Below are 19951 nucleotides of genomic sequence, written 5' to 3'. Positions count from 1 at the left end.
CACCCTTGCTCACAAAGAGTTGCCCTTTAAGTCCACGATTCGGGTACTACAGCAGTATACCGCATCCTGCCTGTGTAGTACAGTAGCTGGGCCCAGCCCTCACTACTCTACCCCATTCACGAGCCCAAGAGGGCGGCCCGTCCATCTCTGGCACATGTGAAACCCGCGCCCGGTGCACTCACCCCGCTGTCCTCCCTCTTCTGGATGGGCCCGGGCGCTGCCTGGGATCCCCGCCGCCTCCCGCTTGTCCTCCTCCGCTCGGGACACACAGCGCCACCAACCCAGCCTGGGTGAGGCTCCCAGCTCTCACCCCCCCCCTCCTCGTGACGTCACCGCGCCAGTCTCCCTTAGCCCGTGCGCGCTCCCGAGGATCGGCTTCTGAGCTGTGGCTGCGCGTGTCCGCGGCGCACGCTCCCGCCTCTGAGGAGGAAGAGAGCTGCGCGCGCACGAATCACACAAGTGTTAACCCGTTCACTACAAGGGGTGGGGCACAATGCAGCTCTTATTCATGTTATTGGGTAGTATCTAATCAAGCGGGACAGTGATGGAGTGTGGCATCAAATAACATCAGGCTGCTAGTGCTAGAGAGTATGCCCTCCATCCTATCAATTCATTGAACTTTGACCTTATGAACAAAAGCGCCCACATGAATATATAAGGTGGCATGGATAAGTCAGTGTGAACAGGACCTACAGGTTACACTGGACTGCAGTCTGAAGCTTTGTGAATGGATACTGGTCATGCTACTCTTTTTTCCACTAAAACAGCCTTCAGCTGCCAGGGCATGCGGGGAGTTGTAGTTTTTCAACAGCTGGAGACACACTGATTGGGAAACACTAAGGGGGAGATTTATCAAAACCTATGCAAAGGAGAAGTTGCCCATAGCGACCAATCAGATTGCTTCTTTCATTTTGCAGAGGCCTTGTTAAAAATGAAAGGAGCGAGCTGATTGGTTGCTATGGGCAACTGGGCAACTTTTCCTCTGGACAGGTTTTGCTAAATCTTCCCCTAAGAGCAGTGGTCTCCATGCCCGGACAGCCTATGATGGAAGTTGTAGTTTTGCAACAACGGAGGCGCACTGGTTAGGAAACACCTTGGAGTAAAATGTATAGAAAATGTATAAAATATTCAGAGGACCTGTGGTCTCCTCAAATAGATGCACCTTAATGATCCCTGTGGATCATAAAGGTGCGTCACTCCTGTCCTGTCAAGAGTCAGACTGTGGCATAAAAACAGGAGGGTTACAGAAAAGCCTGCAGTGATTGGATGAAGAGACCCAGCACAACACAGCAGACTCAGGGCAGAAAAGAATGCATGATGAGTGAGGGCAAGCTCAGTACTTGCCTCGGACACACCCCTTCCTGAGCAGTGGATGTCAAAATAAGTGAGTAGCGGAACAGAGGGATTTGTGAGCCAGATACAGTAGCTAGAAAGAGAAAAAATAAAGACAGAATAAATAATCTGCATGGCCTAGTTAGTAACATAGATAAGCATTTTTTTGTGATACGACATGTATGCTTTAAAGGGGTATTCCGGCCTTAAAGGATACCTCTCATCAAATAAATGTTTTATATATTTTAGATTAATGAATGTTGAATAACTTTCCAATAGCATGTTAATGAAAAATATCCTTCTTTCTATTGTATTTTTCCCGATCAGTCCTGTCAGCAAGCATTTCTGACTCATGCTGGAGTCCTAAACACTCAGAGCTGCCAGCCTTCTTTGTTCACAGCCAAACAGGCTGTGAACAAAGCAGGCTGGCAGCTCTGAGGGTTCTCCTTTGTGAACAAAGCAGACTGGCAGCTCGTAGTGTTTAGGACTCCAGTTTGAGTCTAAAATGCTTGCTGCCAGGACTGGTAGGGAGACCCCTAGTGGTCATTTCTTCAAAGTGGAAAATTAAATAGAAAGAAGCATATTTTTTAATAACATACAATTGTAAAGTTATTCTGCATACATTAATCTATAATATATCAAAAGTTTTTTTTGATGAGAGGTACCCTTTAAGACATCTTATCCTTTATCCAAAGGGACACCTGCAATCTCTCATGGAGCACCGAAGCGAAGATCGCTCCGTGTCTGATGACTCACAATCAAGGGGCCGGCCCCTCAAGGGAAGCCTATGTGAGGAGGTGTGATGACCATCACACCCCCTCTGATAGGCTTGCATTGAGGGGGCGGGGCGTCACAAGTGGGCAAGGCGCCACAATACTCCGGCCCCGTGATCGTGAGTGATCAGACACGGAGCGATCTTCGCTCCGTGAGGCTGATGATAGGGGTGCTGCATGAGAGATTGTGGGGTTCCCCAGCGGCGGGATGCCCGTGATCAGACATTTCATCCCCTATCCTTTGGATAGGAGATCAGATGTCCTAGGGCCGGAGTACCCCTTTAAGACTCATCATGACGGCAAGCAAAAATCCACCCCTTCTGAAACATTTCCAGCCTAATCTTAGATGGAGTAGACAAAAAGGCAAGGCCTTACATAGGGAAGCCCACAATCATCTCTAATAACACACATAATGCATAATAAACAGAAAACCCATACATATAACATTAATACCATGTCAGTAACTGTCATGATCACACCCTAGTGGTCCAGCTAAGACATTAGAGAGAGTGTGATGGTGCAAGGGTTAAAGCCGCCAGACCTCTGGGTATCCACTGCTTGTCCCAGCAAGTCACCAAATTAACCCTTAGATAAACATGTTTTACCAGAGCCTCCTTCAGAAAGGTGAGCTCATTTATTTAGAGATCAAAGACCAGAGCTGATTAATTAAACATTTAATCTGATAAAAGGTATCTGTCACGCCGAGCGCTCCGGGTCCCGCTGCTTCCCCGGAGCACTCGCGGCGTGCCTCCATATGCAGCGCTCCGGTCGGCACCGCTGACCGCGAGCGCTGCTTCCATGTTCCCGGAGGGGACGCGATCCGAGGTGCGGGACGTGCTCGCTCTCGGATCGCACCCGGTCTCTCTCACCTGCCCCGTCCTCCTGCTCAGTCCCGGCGAGCGCGGCCCACCTCTCTAGGGCGTGCGCGCGCCGGGTCTCTCAGATTTAAAGGGCCAGTGCACCATTAATTGGTGCCTGGCCCAATTAGTTCCTAACACTCCGTACACTTTATAATGTTGCCTTGTGCCCTGAGAAAGCGTTTCTGTGTGTTTCATTGCCTGTGTACCCAGACCCTTGCCGTTGCCCCTGACTACAAACCGTTGCTGCCTGCCCAGACCTTCTGCTACGTCCAACCTTGCTCTTGCCTTATCCTTGTGTATCGCGTCTGTCTCAGCCGTCAGTAAGGTTGAGTCGCTATCAGGTGGAACGACCTGGGGGTTACCTGCCGCTGCAAGTCCACCCCGCTTTGCCGCGGGCTCTGGTGAAAACCAGTAACCCCGTAGATTCCGTTCCCCTGGTAGGGCCCACGCCATCACCTCACTGACACAGAGGATCCACCACCCGTGTCCTCTCCGCATACCAGTCCGGATCCTGACAGTAGATCCGGCCATGGATCCCGCTGAGGTCCCGCTGCCCAGTGTCGCTGACCTAACCTCCGTGGTCGCCCAGCAATCACAGCAGATCGCGCAACAAGGACAACAGCTAACTCAGCTGACCGCTATGCTGCAACAGCTTCTGCCGCAACAACAGCAACCATCTCCTCCGCCAGCTCCTGCATCTCGTCCGCAGCGAGTGGCTGCTCCCAGTTTCCGCCTGTCTCTTCCAGACAAGTTTGATGGGGACTCTAAACTGTGCCGTGGATTCCTGTCCCAGTGTTCCCTACACCTGGAGATGATGTCGGACCAATTTCCTACAGAACGGTCTAAGGTGGCGTTCGTGGTCAGACTCCTATCTGGAAAGGCCTTATCATGGGCCACACTGCTTTGGGACCGCAACGATCCTGTCACAGCTACAATCCAGTCCTTCTTCTCAGAAGTACGTAGTGTTTTTGAGGAGCCAGTCCGGGCTTCCTCAGCCGAGACTGCTTTGCTGAATCTTGTCCAAGGGAGTTCTTCAGTGGGCGAATACGCCATCCAGTTCCGCACCCTAGCCTCTGAGCTTTCCTGGAATAATGAGGCCCTCTGCGCGACCTTCAAGAAAGGCTTATCCAGTCACATCAAAGATGTCCTGGCCGCACGAGAAATTCCTGCCAACTTGTCTGAACTCATCCATTTGGCCACCCGCATCGACATGCGTTTCACGGAAAGACGCCAGGAGCTCCGACAGGAAAAGGATCTTGTTCATACCAGGCGGTTTTCCCACCAGGCTCCTCTCTTCCAACGTCCTTTGCAATCTGTTCCTGTGCCTCCTGCCGAGGAGGCTATGCAAGTGGATCGGTCTCGCCATCATAAACATATTGAATTTTTTGTGCTACCCAACTGCACTTCTGAAATTCTTCTGGGCTTGCCCTGGCTCCAACGTCATTCGCCTAGCCTCGACTGGGTCACCGGGGACATTAAGAGCTGGGGATCTTCTTGCCACAAGCGATGTCTTCACCCAGTTTCTTCCTGCCAAGTCTCCATGGCTACTCCTTTGCCAGGTCTTCCTAAGGCCTATCTGGACTTTTCGGACGTCTTTTGTAAAAAGCAGGCAGAGGTCTTACCAGCACATAGACCCTATGACTGTCCTATCGACCTGCTCCCTGGTACCACACCGCCCCGTGGTAGGATTTACCCACTTTCTGCCCTGGAAACCCAAGCTATGTCTGAGTACATCCAAGAAAACCTCAAAAGAGGTTTTATCCGGAAATCCTCGTCCCCAGCTGGAGCTGGATTTTTCTTTGTCGCTAAAAAAGTTGGATCTCTCCGCCCTTGTATTGATTACCGCGGCCTCAATAACATTACCATAAAAAATCGCTATCCTCTGCCTCTTATCTCCGAACTCTTCGACCGACTGCGAGGTGCCAAGATTTTATCCAAACTTGATTTAAGGGGCGCATATAACCTCATCCGTATTCGTGCAGGCGACCAATGGAAAACCGCCTTCAATACTAGAGATGGTCACTTTGAATACTTAGTCATGCCCTTTGGTCTATGCAACGCCCCAGCAGTCTTTCAGGACTTTGTTAATGAGATTTTTCGGGACATGCTGTACTCCTGTGTGGTAGTCTACCTTGACGACATCCTCATTTTTTCCTCCTGCCTAGAGGAACATCGATTTCATGTTCGTCAAGTGCTCCAGCGACTACGTCAAAATCAACTTTACACTAAAATTGAGAAGTGTCTATTCGAACGCAGCAGTCTTCCCTTCCTGGGATACATTGTGTCCAGACAAGGTCTTTAAATGGACCCTGTTAAACTTTCTGCGGTAATGGACCCTGTTAAACTTTCTGCGGTAATGGATTGGCCTCGTCCCACTGGTCTGCGAGCAATCCAAAGATTTATTGGATTTGCAAATTATTATCGTCAATTAATTTCCCACTTCTCCACCATCTTGCTCCTATTGTAGCATTGACTAAGATAAATGCCAATCCGAAATCCTGGCCGCCACAGGCGGAGGAAGCCTTTAACCAAAGCCGCCTTCTCCTCTGCTCCAGTTTTGTCCAGACCTGATCCTCAGAAGCCCTTCTTCCTCAAGGTTGACGCCTCCTCTGTTGGAGCCGGAGCTGTTCTCCTACAAAAGTCCGCCTAAGGAAAAAATGTCACTTGCGGATTTTTCTCCAAAACCTTTTCACCTCCAGAAAAAAATGATTCCATTGGAGACTGTGAACTGTTGGCGATTAAGTTGGCCCTTGAGGAGTGGAGACATTTTTTGGAAGGATCCCTTCACCCCATCTCCATTTATACAGATCACAAAAATTTGTCTTATCTACAATCCACCCAGCGGCTAAATCCTCGCCAGGCTATGTGGTCGTTCTTTTTTGCCCGTTTCAACTTTCAGATCCATTTTCGTCCCGCAGACAAGAATGTCAGAGCTGATGCTCTATCTCGTACCACCGATGCCTCTGAAACCGAGACCCTTCCTCAGCACATCATTCCCCCTGAGTGCCTGATCTCTTCTGCTCCTGCTTCTCTGGTACCTGTCCCTCCAGGAAAGACTTATGTTCCTCCCCGTCTTTGCCTCCGGATCCTCAAATGGGGCCATTCCTCCCTTCTGGCTGGTCACGCTGGAATAAAAAAGACTTTACAGTTGATTGCCAGACACTATTGGTGGTCCTCCTTGGAAAAGGATGTGACCGATTTCGTACGAGCCTGTACAGTATGTCCACGTGACAAGACCCCTCGTAAGAAACCTTCAGGTCTTCTCCATCCGCTGCCGGTGCCTGAACAGCCTTGGTCCCACATAGCCATGGACTTCATCACTGATCTTCCTGTATCCCATGGCAACACTGTCATCTGGGTGGTCATTGATCGTTTTTCCAAAATGGCTCACTTTATTCCGCTTCCAGGCCTTCCTTCTGCGCCACAGTTGGTGAAGCAATTTTTTCTGCAGATCTTTCGTCTTCACGGGCTTCCCACGCATATCGTCTCGGATAGAGGCGTTCAATTTGTGTCTAAATTTTGGAGAGCTCTCTGCAATCAATTAAAGATCAAATTAAATTTCTCATCCTCCTATCACCCGCAGTCCAATGGACAAGTAGAGAGAGTGAACCAGATCCTTGGTGATTACCTGCGACATTTTGTTTCCTCCCATCAAGATGATTGGGTCGACCTGTTACCCTGGGCTGAATTCTCGTACAATTTCAAAAACTCTGAGTCATCCGCCAAGTCTCCATTCTTTGTGGTGTACGGCCGTCACACTCTTCCCCCCACCCCTCCCCATCCCCATCTCATCTGGAGTTCCTGCCGTAGATGATTTGACCCTGGACTTCTCTTCTATCTGGAAGGAAACTCAAAAGTCGGTCTCACTGGCCTCTTCTCGCATGAAGAAAAATGCGGATAAGAAGAGAAGAGCTCCTCCTGTCTTTGCCCCTGGTGACAAAGTGTGGCTCTCTGCCAAATATATTTGGTTTCGTGTCCCTAGCTACAAGTTGGGTTCTCGTTACCTCGGACCATATAGAGTCAAATGTCAAATCAACTCTGTCTCCTACAATCTCCATCTTCCTCCTTCTCTTCGTATTCCTAACTCCTTTCATGTATCCCTTCTCAAACCTCTCGTTCTTAACCGCTTTTCCCCCAAGGTCACCGTTCCTGCTCCTGTCACTGGGTCCTCTGACGTCTTCTCGGTAAAAGAAATCCTCGCCTCCAAGGTCGTCAGAGCTAAAAAAAAAATTCTCGTTGATTGGGAGAATTGTGGCCCCGAAGAGTGGTCTTGGGAGCCTGAGGACAATATCCTCGACAAGGAGCTCATCCATAGGTTCCTGGGCTCCAAAAAGAGGGGGAGACCCAAGGAGGGGGGGTACTGTCACGCCGAGCTCTCCGGGTTCCCCGGAGCGCTCGCGGCATGCCTCCATATGCAGCGCTCCGGTCGTCACCACTGACCGTGAGCGCTGCTTCCATGTTCCCGGAAGGGACGCGATCCGAGGTGCGGGACGTGCCCGCTCTCGGATCGCACCCCGTGTCTCTAACCTGCCCCGTCCTACTGCTCAGTCCCGGCGCGCGCGGCCCACCTCTCTAGGGCGCGTGCGCTGAGTCTCCCAGATTTAAAGGGCCAGTGCACCATTAATTGGTGCCTGGCCCAATTAGTTCCTAACACTCCCTACACTTTATAACCCACTTCCCCTTCCTATCCCTGCTGGATCTTGTTGCCTTGTGCCCTGAGAAAGCGTTTCTGTCTGTTCCATTGCCTGGGAACCCAGAACCTTGCCGTTGCCCCTGACTACAAACCGTTGCTGCCTGCCCAGACCTTCTGCTACGTCCGACCTTGCTCTTGCCTTATCCATGTGTACCGTGCCTGTCTCAGCCGTCAGTAAGGTTGAATCGCTATCGGGTGGAACGACCTGGGGGTTACCTGCCGCTGCAAGTCCATCCTGCTTTGCGGCGGGCTCTGGTGAAAACCAGTAACCCCTTAGAATCCGTTCCCCTGGTACGGCCCACGCCATCACCTCACTGACACAGAGGATCCACCAACTGTGTCCTCTCCGCATACCAGTCCGGATCTTGACAGTATCACAGTGCTATATATGTAAAAATAAACAAATGACATACAGGTACAAAAATATATAAAAGAGTTTAGCAAGACAAGTTCAGAAAACAAAAGATGAAGTTCTTACAGCATGATGGTATAGCAGTCCTTTAGTGAGAGTGCTGTTCTTAGGATGGTCTTGTGAGCTTGTTGCACAGCATTGAACACCCTGAGTCTAGCATTGTTAAATATTATATATCTGCCTTTTTGGAGGGAGACTCCATTCCCCCCTCCCCTCTTATCCCACCAGGGGGGCATCTCTGTTGCTTCAAACGGCCTCTGACTTCAAAGGAGATACAAACAAACAGCCAGGTCCCCAATAAAATGCAATACACAAAAGGACACACCGTCCGAATGACCTCTCACCCATGTCCTGGACAATCCATCACACACAGTCATAACTTATAATACACATATAGGATTTTAATAATCAGGCCTTGGGCCTGACAGTAACGAATAAATCTAATCTGCGATTCAGATCATTAGGGTATGATGTTGCCAAAGAGGTTTTGCCATGTACATGTATCCCCTATCCATAGGATAGGCATAAACTCCAATCCATGATCCCGAGAATGGGACTTCTGAATCTTCTATCTGAATAGAAAAGCAGTGTGCATAGTCGACTGCCATTCTAGTGCTAAAGATAGCTGAACACTGTACTTGGCTACCTTTGGCACTCCCTTAGGAAGTGAATTGAGCAGTGGTTGACTTTGTGCACTGCTGCTCCATTCAGAGTCTTGAGAGTCTCGTTCTCAAGATGGGCTTCCATCCTCCATGATTAGACACATATCCTTTATCCAGTGAATGGGAGATATGTCCATGGTGACAAAACCTTTTAAAGGATACATTCCCACGTACAGTATCCTTGATGTGCATTATGTGATGTGTAGGATTTTCTGATGCAGATCTCAATGTAAACTAAATGACTGAGCACAGCTTCTAATCTGCAGGGTACATTTACACGTGTATATTTTAGCTGCAGAACAGCTGCAGATTTTGCTGCCCATTGACTTCAATGGGTAGCAAAATCTGCTACAGCAAATCTGCAGCAGAAAATATGCAAATGTGAACGTACCCTAAAGGAGTTGCAGGCCCTTTAAAAATTCTATTGCCAACATGATGAGCTCATCACCCTGGGTCAGATCTTGCTCCAGGCACATGTGGAAAACAGCTAAGTCAGCCAGGAGCAGCCATGGCCAGTCAGTCATTGCAAGGGAAATTTAGGGCTACATGGCGGCCTTACAAATGAATGACTATCCATGACATAAAAGATGGCTTACCTATAGAGCTTCTCTGTTCTGGCTCATAGAGTAAGGTCAGCATTAGGGAACAACTTTATAAACTGCCGTTTAATATGTTTTGCTACGGTCATTAGAAAACAAAGTTTGGTTCTATATACAGCTTTATTCTACCAAATTTAAAAGAAATAAAAGCAAATGTAATTAATTGGTTTACAAACATTATTAGGAAAAGTACTTAGCTTACAAGAAAAACAGTCATTACCCAGTCGATCATTAGCTAAACAGGATAATGAAAAAAAGATTTATACTGCAATGTCACAAATCATAGACTTCACTAAAGAAGCAAAAATAGAAAAAAGCCTGAAATGTTGGTCATGTTTGTCAAGACCAATTAACTAATGATACTCACATGAAATCATACACAATCGGCTCTACAGAAGCAAATCTTATGGCATATAATCTGTTTTATGTATGTGATGTCCCAGTACGGGACAGTACTAAGGCCCTGTCAGGTTGAGTCCCTCTGTGTCCTAGGGGCACTCCTGCAATGTATCCCCCATAGTAGTATATATTATGTATAGTGTTGTGTGTGTTATGGATAAAGGACCTATATGGACCTTTGAGTTAGTCACATGATAATGTGTTCACATTATGTGTTTGTTACCCAGAGAGCACCAGCTGACCAGGTGACCTGCAACTTGACCTATGGGCTTCTGGCTCAGCCCCCCTTTATAAGAGGGGAAGCCATTACAATCCCACTCTTCCACCACTCTTAAAGACCAGACGTCTCAGAGCTAGTGTCCAGCACATCTGGAGGCCTCAAGACTAACCTACAGCCACATGCCAGTAAGTCAAGTCATCTATGTCTGCTGTCATTACCTACAGTCAAGTCAAGTCTATAGTCAAGTCTATTATAGTCAGCGTGGCTCTCCTACAGTCTGTCAAAGTCCCAGCAAGCTGCGAGGTCCTTCTGTGTTACTGGCCACCTCTCTAGGATCCTGGTCTAGCTGTAAAGACTATTACCAACTGTCTACCTCAGTAAAGCTACCGTTTACCCTAACCTGGTCTTGGACTATTATTACCCTGCCTAACCAAGGCATAGCAGTGCTACCGATCGGGTGGTTACCGGTAAAACCACGCCCTGGCATCACGAACATGTAGGGGTTAATACCATCTGCCCCGAGCTACAACATCTGCCCCATACACCTCATCACACCCTGTGGCTCACCACAAAACTTTGGCGTCACGAACAGAATATGGGTATGTGCCTTAATCATGAAGCCACAAGTCCTCCCCCTAGTCTGAGTCTGAATTGTGCCCAAGAAAAATCGCATGCCAATGCGAAAACGTTTGCACCAGAAGATTGTACGGGACTGTCCTTATTGCAAAGAGTTACTAGCAGGCGCTGATAAAGTAGTGCAGGAGTTGAAAGAAAGACTGTTAATTGCTGTTATAAAGTGTGTAAAGTCCTTACCTCAAAGGGGTAAACAGAGGCCGGCGTCTCCTGAGCACGCACGAGCGGCCGCAGCTCCGCCCCATCAGTTCCAAGCGGTGACGCCTTTTCAGTGTGTGAGCCGGAACTCAAGATCCGCTCCATGTTGCACAGAGGGAGACTTTACCAACCGGACCAAACAGGAAATTCCCTGGGCGCAGCCATATTGAAGGTTCCGGCGGCTGCGTCCGGCTCTGCGATATACCAACAAGTACCTGCTTCAGCACAGACTCTGCATAAACCAACGATCTTCCGCAACAAGTCTTCAGCACCAGTGGCAACTAGCATTAAAGGGGTTCTCCAGTGCTTAGACATCTTATCCCCTAGCCAAAGGATAGGGGATAAGATGCCTGATTGCGGGAGTCCCGCCGCTGGGGACCCCCGTGATCTTGCACGTGGCACTCCGTCTGTAATCAGTCCCCGGAGCGTGTTCGCTCCGGGTCTGATTACCGACGACCACAAGGCCGGCGGCGTGTGACGTCACGCCTCCACCCCCCGTGTGATGTCACGCTCCACTCCTCAATGCAAGCCTATGGGAGGGGGCATGATAGCTGTCACGCTCCCTCGTGGTCGTCGGTAATCAGACCCGGAGCGAACACGCTCCGGGGACTGATTACAAATGGGGTGCCGCGTGCAAGATCCCGGGGTCCCCAGCGGCGGGACTCCCGCAATCAGGCATCTTATCTTCTATCCTTTGGATAGAGGATAAGATGTCTAAGCACTGGAGAACCCCTTCAACCCCTCAGTGCCCGACGACGTCCACTAGTACTCGCTGCATAGTGGGGGGAGTGCCACTCGGAGGGTCCCTGGTAATAGTGTTGCTCGCGAATATTCGCAATTCGAATATTATTCGCGAATATCGCATATTCGCGAATTCGCGAATTTCGCGAATATAGCGCTATATATTCGTAATTACGAATATTCTTTTTTTTTTTTTTTTTTCTTCACAGTACACATCACAGTGATCACCCCTCTCTGCTTCCAGCTTGTGTGGTGTAAAGAAGGCTGTAATACTACTGTGTGAGACTGGCGTGCGAAAATTCGAATATGCGAAAATTAGCATATGCTAATTTTCGCATACGCGAATTTTAGCGCGCGCTAATTTTGTATATGCGAATTTTCACATATGGTAATTTTCGCATACGCGAATCTTCGTGTATGCGAAAATAAAACGAGAATATAACGAATATGCGAATATTCGCGAATATATGACGAATATTCGTCCATATATTCGCGAATATTCGCGAATTCGAATATGGCCTATGCCGCTCAACACTACCTGGTAATCAAGATTTAAACCGCTGCAGTCTATTGCCAAGCATCTTAAAGTGCCAATGCACTAAAAGCATCTTAAAGGGCCAGCACACTCAAATCTTCTTAAAGAGACAAGCGCACTCAAGGGACAACACACTCAAATCACACTCAAATCTGCTCACAGGACAACTACAAGGATCAGCACTTGAGGATGTCCGCACCTAGCCCGCATCCGAAAAGGCGATGGTAGAGCAGATGCTCGAGGGGTTGTACCAGGTATTTGAATCACATTCTCCTTCAGAGGTACCACCTACGAGTGTATGAGAGACGGCAGAAACCAGGTGAGACTCTGAGAGCTTATGCCGTAGCTTTACAGACTGCCCTAGAGACTGTTCAAAACTAGATGGTATCACTCCCGATCAGGGTAACAAAGTATTGATGGACAGATTTATTGATGGGGCTCACAATAAGTGGAGGATGTTAGCCGTACAAAACCCCAATTTGTCCTTCCCTGCTTTTAAGAGGCTGGCTATTCAGGTAATAGAGCCCGGGACTGAGTCTGAATAAAGTTGTGCCCCTATGCTAGAGCCCCTGGGTGCGGCAGCTGGCCCCATGCTACCATCACCGACTCCCACCCTAGTGTCCAATGCCCTATCAGTCTCCACAGCCTCAGAATTTCAGAGTGTTAAACAGAACATTGAACAACAGGCAGTGAAAGAATTTGCCAGTCGGGCCGCTCCAGCCAACTAGGAACCTAGTCCAACCTAGGAAACCTGTATCTGTTTCTGCTCCCTGTCATGTTAACCCCCACAATAATCTTCCTAATAGGTCCTCCATGGAATCCAAGGCTCTTTTGTACCTACTGCAACAAATCTGGACATTGAAAAGTACAATGTTGGGATTTAAACAGATTTCCCCTGAGGTCACGGACTGGCCCTCAGGAAAACAGACATCAGGTCCGAACCTAGAACAATCTAAGTCTGGACTCTCACTTTATGTCGCCCTCTGCCTCTATGTAAAAGTCATTGTAGAGGGTATACAGTTGGAGGCGTTAATAGATACAGGATCACAAGTGTCCTGTTACGTCGAGCACTCCGGGTCCCTGTTCCTCCCCGGAGCGCTCGCAGCGTTCTTCTCTGTGCAGCGCCCCGTTCAGACCCGCTGACCGGGAGCGCTGCACTGGCATCACCGGCGACCCCCCGGGTCGCATTCCAATCTCCTCACCTGCCCCGTCCTCTTGCCGTTCTGTCCCGGCGCGCGCAGCCCCGCTCTCTAGGGCGCGCGTGCCGGCTCTCTGAAATTTAAAGGGCCAGTGCACCATTAATTGGTGCCTGGCCCAATCAGTACCTACACCTGCTCTATGTGTATAAAAACCCACTTCCCCTTCCTGTCCTTGCCAGATCTTGTTGCCTTGTGCCCTGTGAAAGCGTTTAGTGTGTTCCCAAGCCTGTGTACCCAGACCTTCTGCTGTTGCCCCTGACTAAGACTCTTGCTGCCTGCCCTGACCTTCTGCTACGTCCGACCTTGCTCTTGCCTTTTCCCTGTGTACCGTGCCTGTCTCAGCTGTCAGCTGGGGTTGAGTCGCTATCGGGTGGAACGACCTGGGGGTTACCTGCCGCTGCAAGTCCATCCCGCTTTCCAGCGGGCTCTGGTGAAAACCAGTAACCCCTTAGACTCCGTTCCCCTGGTACGGCCCACACCATCACCCCACTGACACAGAGGATCCACCACCAGTGTCCTCGCTGCATACCAGTCCGGATCCTGACATGTCCACTATATTCAAAGATGTTTTTTGCAAGTACTGGAATGCTAATTTGCTGTGTGAACCTGACGATGTTGATTTCAGGGTAGTGGCAGGTAACGGGAAACCTATACCCACACATGGATATTTGGAGCCCACCATCCAGTTGGGGAAACACATACTCAGGGGACAGGGAGTGATTGTAATTGATGTGTCTGATAAGGGGTCTGCAGAGTTCATATTGGGGATGAATATCATGAAACACTGTTTTGTTGACATTGTAGATTCCTTGCATGCCTCTCTCCCCTACATGTCCCCCTCAGTTGAGCAGAAGTTTGCTAACCGGCAAGGTGAAGTTTGCAAAGTGCGGATTCAAGACATCAGGTCGGTGACCTTGCAACCCAACACAGAGACAGTCCTTTGGTGCCGTGCACGTCCTGGAGATAGAAATAAGGACTACCAAGCCCTGCTAGAACCTATACAGTTAGAAGATCATCCTCTAGTTCGAACGGCAAGAAGTCTGGTCACAGTTACCAACGAGAGAGTTCCAGTCCATCTAGTCAATCTGTCCAGTGTGGCTACAGTCTCCGGTACCCCAGTTTTATCTTCTAGAGTCAAGTGACATCTCATCAGGTGGCTCGGCAACGGCAGCTCAAGTGACTCCGGGTTCTCATGAGAGTCCCCCTGAGCCATGGTGGGCACAACTTTAAATGGGAGAAGAAACCACTCTGAGGGATCAAGTCAATGGAGTCATTAATGTCGCCAAAAAGTACCAAGAAGCTTTCAGTAAATATCATACAGACTTCAGACATATTTCCATGATCCAGCACCAGATTCTGCCAGGTGACAGCCCCCCTATCAAAAAAAGACCCCGTCCAGTCATTTCAGGCATGTACCAAACTGTCAAGAAGATGCTGGTCGACATGAAGGACCCTTGTCTTAGTCAAAAAGAAGGATGGGACCAGGAAGCTGAGCGATGTCATACATAAGGACGCTTATCCCCTTCCAAGAATCGAAGAGTCACTCACCGCCCTTGGATCGGCCGCTTACTTCTCCACCTTGGACTTAACCAGTGGGTATTGGCAAGTGCCTATGGCTGGGGAAGACTGAGAGAAGACAGCCTTCGTGACACCCATCGGCGTGTTTGAGTTCAAGAGTATTCCGTTCAGGCAGTGCAATGCCCCTACTACTTTCCAACGGCTGATGGAGCGATGCTTGGGCCATCTAAACTTCCAGAGTGTCCTGTTGTACGTCGACGATGTCACTCCAAGTCCCACAAAGAGCACCTTGGTCATCTGGCAGACATCTTCCAAGTTTTAATCAAGCATGGATTGAAGATCAAGCCGTCCAAATGCCATCTGCTTAAACCTCAGGTACAATACCTAGGTCATATTGTTAGCACCGAGGGTGTCCAGCCTAAACCCAAGAAGGTGGGGGTTGTCAAGAACTGACCTACGCCGTGCATAGTGAAAGATGTTCCGAGCTTCCTAGGATTTGCCGGCTACTAACGCCGCTTCATCCCTGACTCAAAATTGCAATTTTCCAGGCTACTACGATGCTTAAAGGGGTATTCCAGGCAAAAACGTTTTTATATATATCAACTGGCACCAGAAAGTTAAACAGATTTGTAAATTACTTCTATTAAAAAATCTTAATCCTTTGACACCTGTCTCGGGAAACACCCAGTTTAGAAGAGGTTTGCTATGGGGATTTGCTTCTAAACTGGGCGTTTCCCGAGACAGGTGTCATCAGAGAGGGCTTAGACAGAAATGAACAACCTTAACTTCAGAAGCTCATAAGTACTAAAAGGATTAAGATTTTTTAATAGAAGTAATTTACAAATCTGTTTAACTTTCTGGAGCCAGTTGATATATTTAAAAAAGTTTTTGCCTGGAATACCCCTTTAAGTCTCTGCTTCCTTTCAGGTAAAAGTATGTGTCAAGATCTATTGTTCAAAGCAAAGAAAACCTATTTTTCTAGTTCTAGGAAAAGTAATTATTATATTACTGAAAATGACACTGTAATGGCATACTACTGTCAAAATATCTACTGCCATTTTGCTGCTGTACAAATAGACTACATACTTTTTGCTCATTTAGGACAAAATAAATAGTTCTGTCAATGGCAGGATCGAGTTGTACAAAGAGCAGTTGTCAATAGTGTCAGAATTATGAACCAATGCTGCATTATACATGGTCAGATGCTGTAGGAAATATAACAAGATCTGGCATGATCAGAAAATAACTTAGATCTGGCACACATATGTGTAGCTATAATTTCAAAGAATGCAAACGATGTACCAAAGTGATCTATCTCCAGTGTTCCACAAATGTTTTATTTCATGTTATCTGTATATTATTTCTCTCTTCACATAGTTTTGGGGTGATGAGCATGGTTAATGGAAAACAGATATAAAATGAATGTTAACAGACCAACGTTACTGTAGAAAGACAGTCAGCAGTAGCAATGATGCCATTCAAAACAAGTCCTGTGTGATAAGGTCTGACAAATGTAGCTGGATCACAGATGTACATTATATAAAACTCCTGTTTCTTGGTGCTTGTAAGAGGGTATTGTATGGTTGGAAGTTAAGCACATTCATAGCTGTATGGTAGCTATTAGCTGTATGGTAGCTATTAGCATCTTATAATGCCATTTTCAACGTGAGTGACCTGGGGTTAAAGTACAGTACTGTGCAAAAGTTTTAGGCGGGTGTGGAAAAATGTTTCAAAGTAAGAATGCTTCTAAAAATAGAAGTGTTAATAGTTTATGTTTATCAATTAGCAAAATACAAAGTAAATGAACAGAAGAAAAATCTATAAATCAAATCCTTATTTTATTGTGACACCCTTTGCGCTTTAAAATTCCACTCGGAAATTAAAGTGCAGCATTCCGACAAGTCCCATGCTGTTGATGGGATTCCACTGCACAGTTCACATTACGGAATTTCAGCAACGGAGCTTTCAGACACTGAAATTTATTCGCTGAAAATGTTTGAACTTGTTCATTCCTTTTGCGGCATATCGCGCAGAATACATTGCTGTCTATGGGAGACGGCAATATCTACGTGGTCCTGAGCCGACTTATTCAGTCAACGTTAGCCACCTGCGGGATCTCCGCCTGGAATATTTATGGACAGAGATTCCGTAATGTGAACCCATTTTTTGGTGTCCAGAAATGGCTGCAACTAAAAGCTTTTGGTCAAGGTGCAGTCATCAGGACATGATTGTTTCAGGTCCAGATAACATATTCATTGGAAGCAGGAATGTCACAAACATCAACTCCAGTAGTAAGGGAGTGTTTTTTTAACCACTTAAGGGCACAGCCCATTTTAGCCTTAAAGGGGTATTCCAGCCATAGACATCTTATTCCCTATCCTTTGGCAGTGCCGCGGGCGATTCGATCATCCATTACAAGTGCAGCATTGCTACAGATGTCGTGATCTGTATTGATCACGGCATCTGAGAGGTTAATGGTGGACATCAGCGCAATCACGTCATGTACAGGACGTAATTGTGTAATGTCCCAGCACAAGTGGCTGTCTGTGGTTGTGGACTGACTCGGGCAGCCTGGCAGCACAGAGTGTTGGGCCCACTGACGTTCTTTAGTATATCAAGTATGTGGATATTGTAAAGTAAGAATAATATATTTTTCTTAAATTAATTTTATTATGGTTTCATGTATGTAAGTTTATTATGTTACTGTGCCTTTAAAAATGGGAGCAGTGAACCCCATGTGAGCCAAATAGACCCCAAAAGTCCCCTCTGTATAGTGAGGTGCAGGGGAGGAGTTAGTCTACAGTGCCTTGGAAGGACCCTAGCTACCAGAACCACAAATTCTACAATTCTGTCCGGTAAAAAGCACCACAAGTCTCAGAACAGCAACAAGGCTCACAAGGGGTACGCTGCACTCTCACACTAAGACCAGATGTTCTAGTTATACCAACTTCACAAGCTCAGTAAAGGCTGTTAAGCATAACCAGACGTTGGTGTGTTTATTTGCTCACCATGTCTGGCCCAGGAAGACTGCCTTACCCTTGGGACCATGGATCGGATATATGGTGCCCTGGCGTCACAAAGTGAACAAGGTATGTCTACTAACACCCAGTGGCTGCCACAAATGTACATTCTGGCACGTACAAGTGCCAGGACGTACATTTAGGTCCAATATTGTTAAGGAGTTGAGGACACAGTCAATTTTGGCCTTGAGGACACATTACATTTTCATTTTTGCGTTTTCATTTTTTTCTCCTCGCCTTTTGAGAGAGATATTTTTTTTTTATTCCATCCATAGACCCATATGAGGGCTTAATGTTATGTTTATTCTGTGGGTTAATACAATTAAAATGATACCCAGACACGCTTTTCTATAATTGTACTGCTTTTAAACACAAAAGAAATATTAACATTGCCCTATTCTGACCCCTTATAACTTTCTTATTTTTCTATATACGGGGCTGTATGAGGGCAAATTTTTTGTGCCTTGATCTGTATTTTTCATTGGTACTTTTTTGCATTAATGTGACTTTTTGATCACTTTTTATTTCGGGGATGTGAAGCGACCTAAAAATCAGCAATTTGGGACATTGATATTTCAATACGTATATGCCGTTCACTGTATGGGATATTTAACATATTTTAATAGTTTGGACATTTCCACACACTGTAATAGGAAATATGTTGATTGATATAGTTATGTTTTTCATTTATAGATTTTTTATAAAATGGGAAAAGAGGGGAATTTACTTATTTTTTATTGGGGGAGGGTCTTATTCACTTTTACAAAATAAAATTTTTAATGCCTTTTTTTTTTTTTTTACAATTTTTAGTCCCGACAGAGGACTACGGTATTTATTGCAATCTTTTGATTGCTTTTACTGTTCAGTGCTATGCATAGGCATAGCACTGATCAGTATAATCTGTGATCTACTTCTATGGTCTGCCAGAAAGCAGACAAGAGGAGAATATTGCCAAAGCTGTCCAGGAGCAGGAAAGTGGAGATCTGGCGGCTATTTTGAATAATCAGACCCCCGCTATTGCAACATGGGTGGTCCGATGAGTCCCTACAAGCCCTGCAGATACTTTAGATGACTTCCTCCTTTTTTCCTAGACAGTCCGTATTCAATAAATTACAAGGGGGTCAAGCTTATATGTCCTTTTATAGCATGGCCTAATCATTAAAAGTTTTATTTACTCTATCAGTCCACAGGTCGAAGAAATCCCTACTATTGTGCTGTGGAAAGGCCTAAGGAAAAACAGTTTTACATAATTTTTTTTTCATTTAAGAAAAAAAACACAAGAGCATTTCTGGGAATTAACATAAATCCAAATATAATAGAAATGTATTACTGTTTTGTAGAACAGTAATTTTTATCCCCAGGGAGCATCCTCTATGTGCAGAGAAAAGGAGGTTTTATTTACATTAACATAAAAGAGCATTGAGACTATAAAAGTGTCTGGCAGAAGAAGTAATCATGGTGAATTCACCAAATTAATTAAAAAAGGAACCTGCCTGTTGTTCTTGAGTATAACTTTATTATGTTACATTACATTATGATTCTTAGATTTTTAAAGATGGGTTCTTTAGCCAAGGATTTATTTTGATCGCCATATTTTGAGTTTGGAAGGAATTTTTCCTTTGCCAAATGTTTTTAGTTTTCCTCTGGATTTTTTTTTCTCTCTTTTTAATGTCACAAATTATGTTACCTACATGTGATTTTTATTAGTGTATTGGGATAGGATGCATCATTATCAGGCTCCTAGGTTGCAACAATGTCACATGCCACCTGGGCTTTTGGGCCTTTCAACAAGCAAGGCCACATTCTCCATTTGGGGTTTGTGGCTCCTCCTGCAGTTCTATTTTAAGGAAGTTGAAAACTCCTTTTTATTGCATAGGTACTGGGCGGATTATTGTTGGAGACATTGGTTCACAGTAAAAAAATACCTGTCACCAAATAAACTGTTCTCAACTAACTCAGGCTATGTTCCCTAACTACTCCTAACACCTTTCCTGCCCTTAAAAACATTTTCAGAGCTTTAAAAAGTTCTGTATCATACCTTTCTTCTTGCTCACAATTTCCCAGCAGGAGAAAATGGGCTTCTGTGATGTCATGCCTGCTGGGAGATAACTTCCGCCCTCACATTGTTGCAGCAGTATGATGAATAGAAGACCTCAA

At 46.5% G+C, this 19951-nt stretch overlaps 1 protein-coding gene across 1 annotated transcript in view; it reads right to left on the bottom strand.

Annotated features, from left to right (window-relative positions):
- RAP1B (RAP1B, member of RAS oncogene family) overlaps positions 1 to 319 on the bottom strand; it is an 86214-nt gene extending 85895 nt beyond the window's left edge. Inside the window, exon 1 of the mRNA XM_056574191.1 lies at positions 183 to 319. The gene's annotated coding sequence lies outside the window, so the exon portion shown is untranslated. The remainder of the gene's footprint in view (positions 1 to 182) is intronic.
- Positions 320 to 19951: the final 19632 nt, after the last annotated feature.

Source organism: Hyla sarda, chromosome 4 (assembly GCF_029499605.1).
Source record: "Hyla sarda isolate aHylSar1 chromosome 4, aHylSar1.hap1, whole genome shotgun sequence".
Taxonomy (NCBI): domain Eukaryota; kingdom Metazoa; phylum Chordata; class Amphibia; order Anura; family Hylidae; genus Hyla; species Hyla sarda.
The sequence above is the reverse complement of the archived record's forward strand: the minus strand, read 5'-3'. Positions and strand labels throughout refer to the sequence as shown.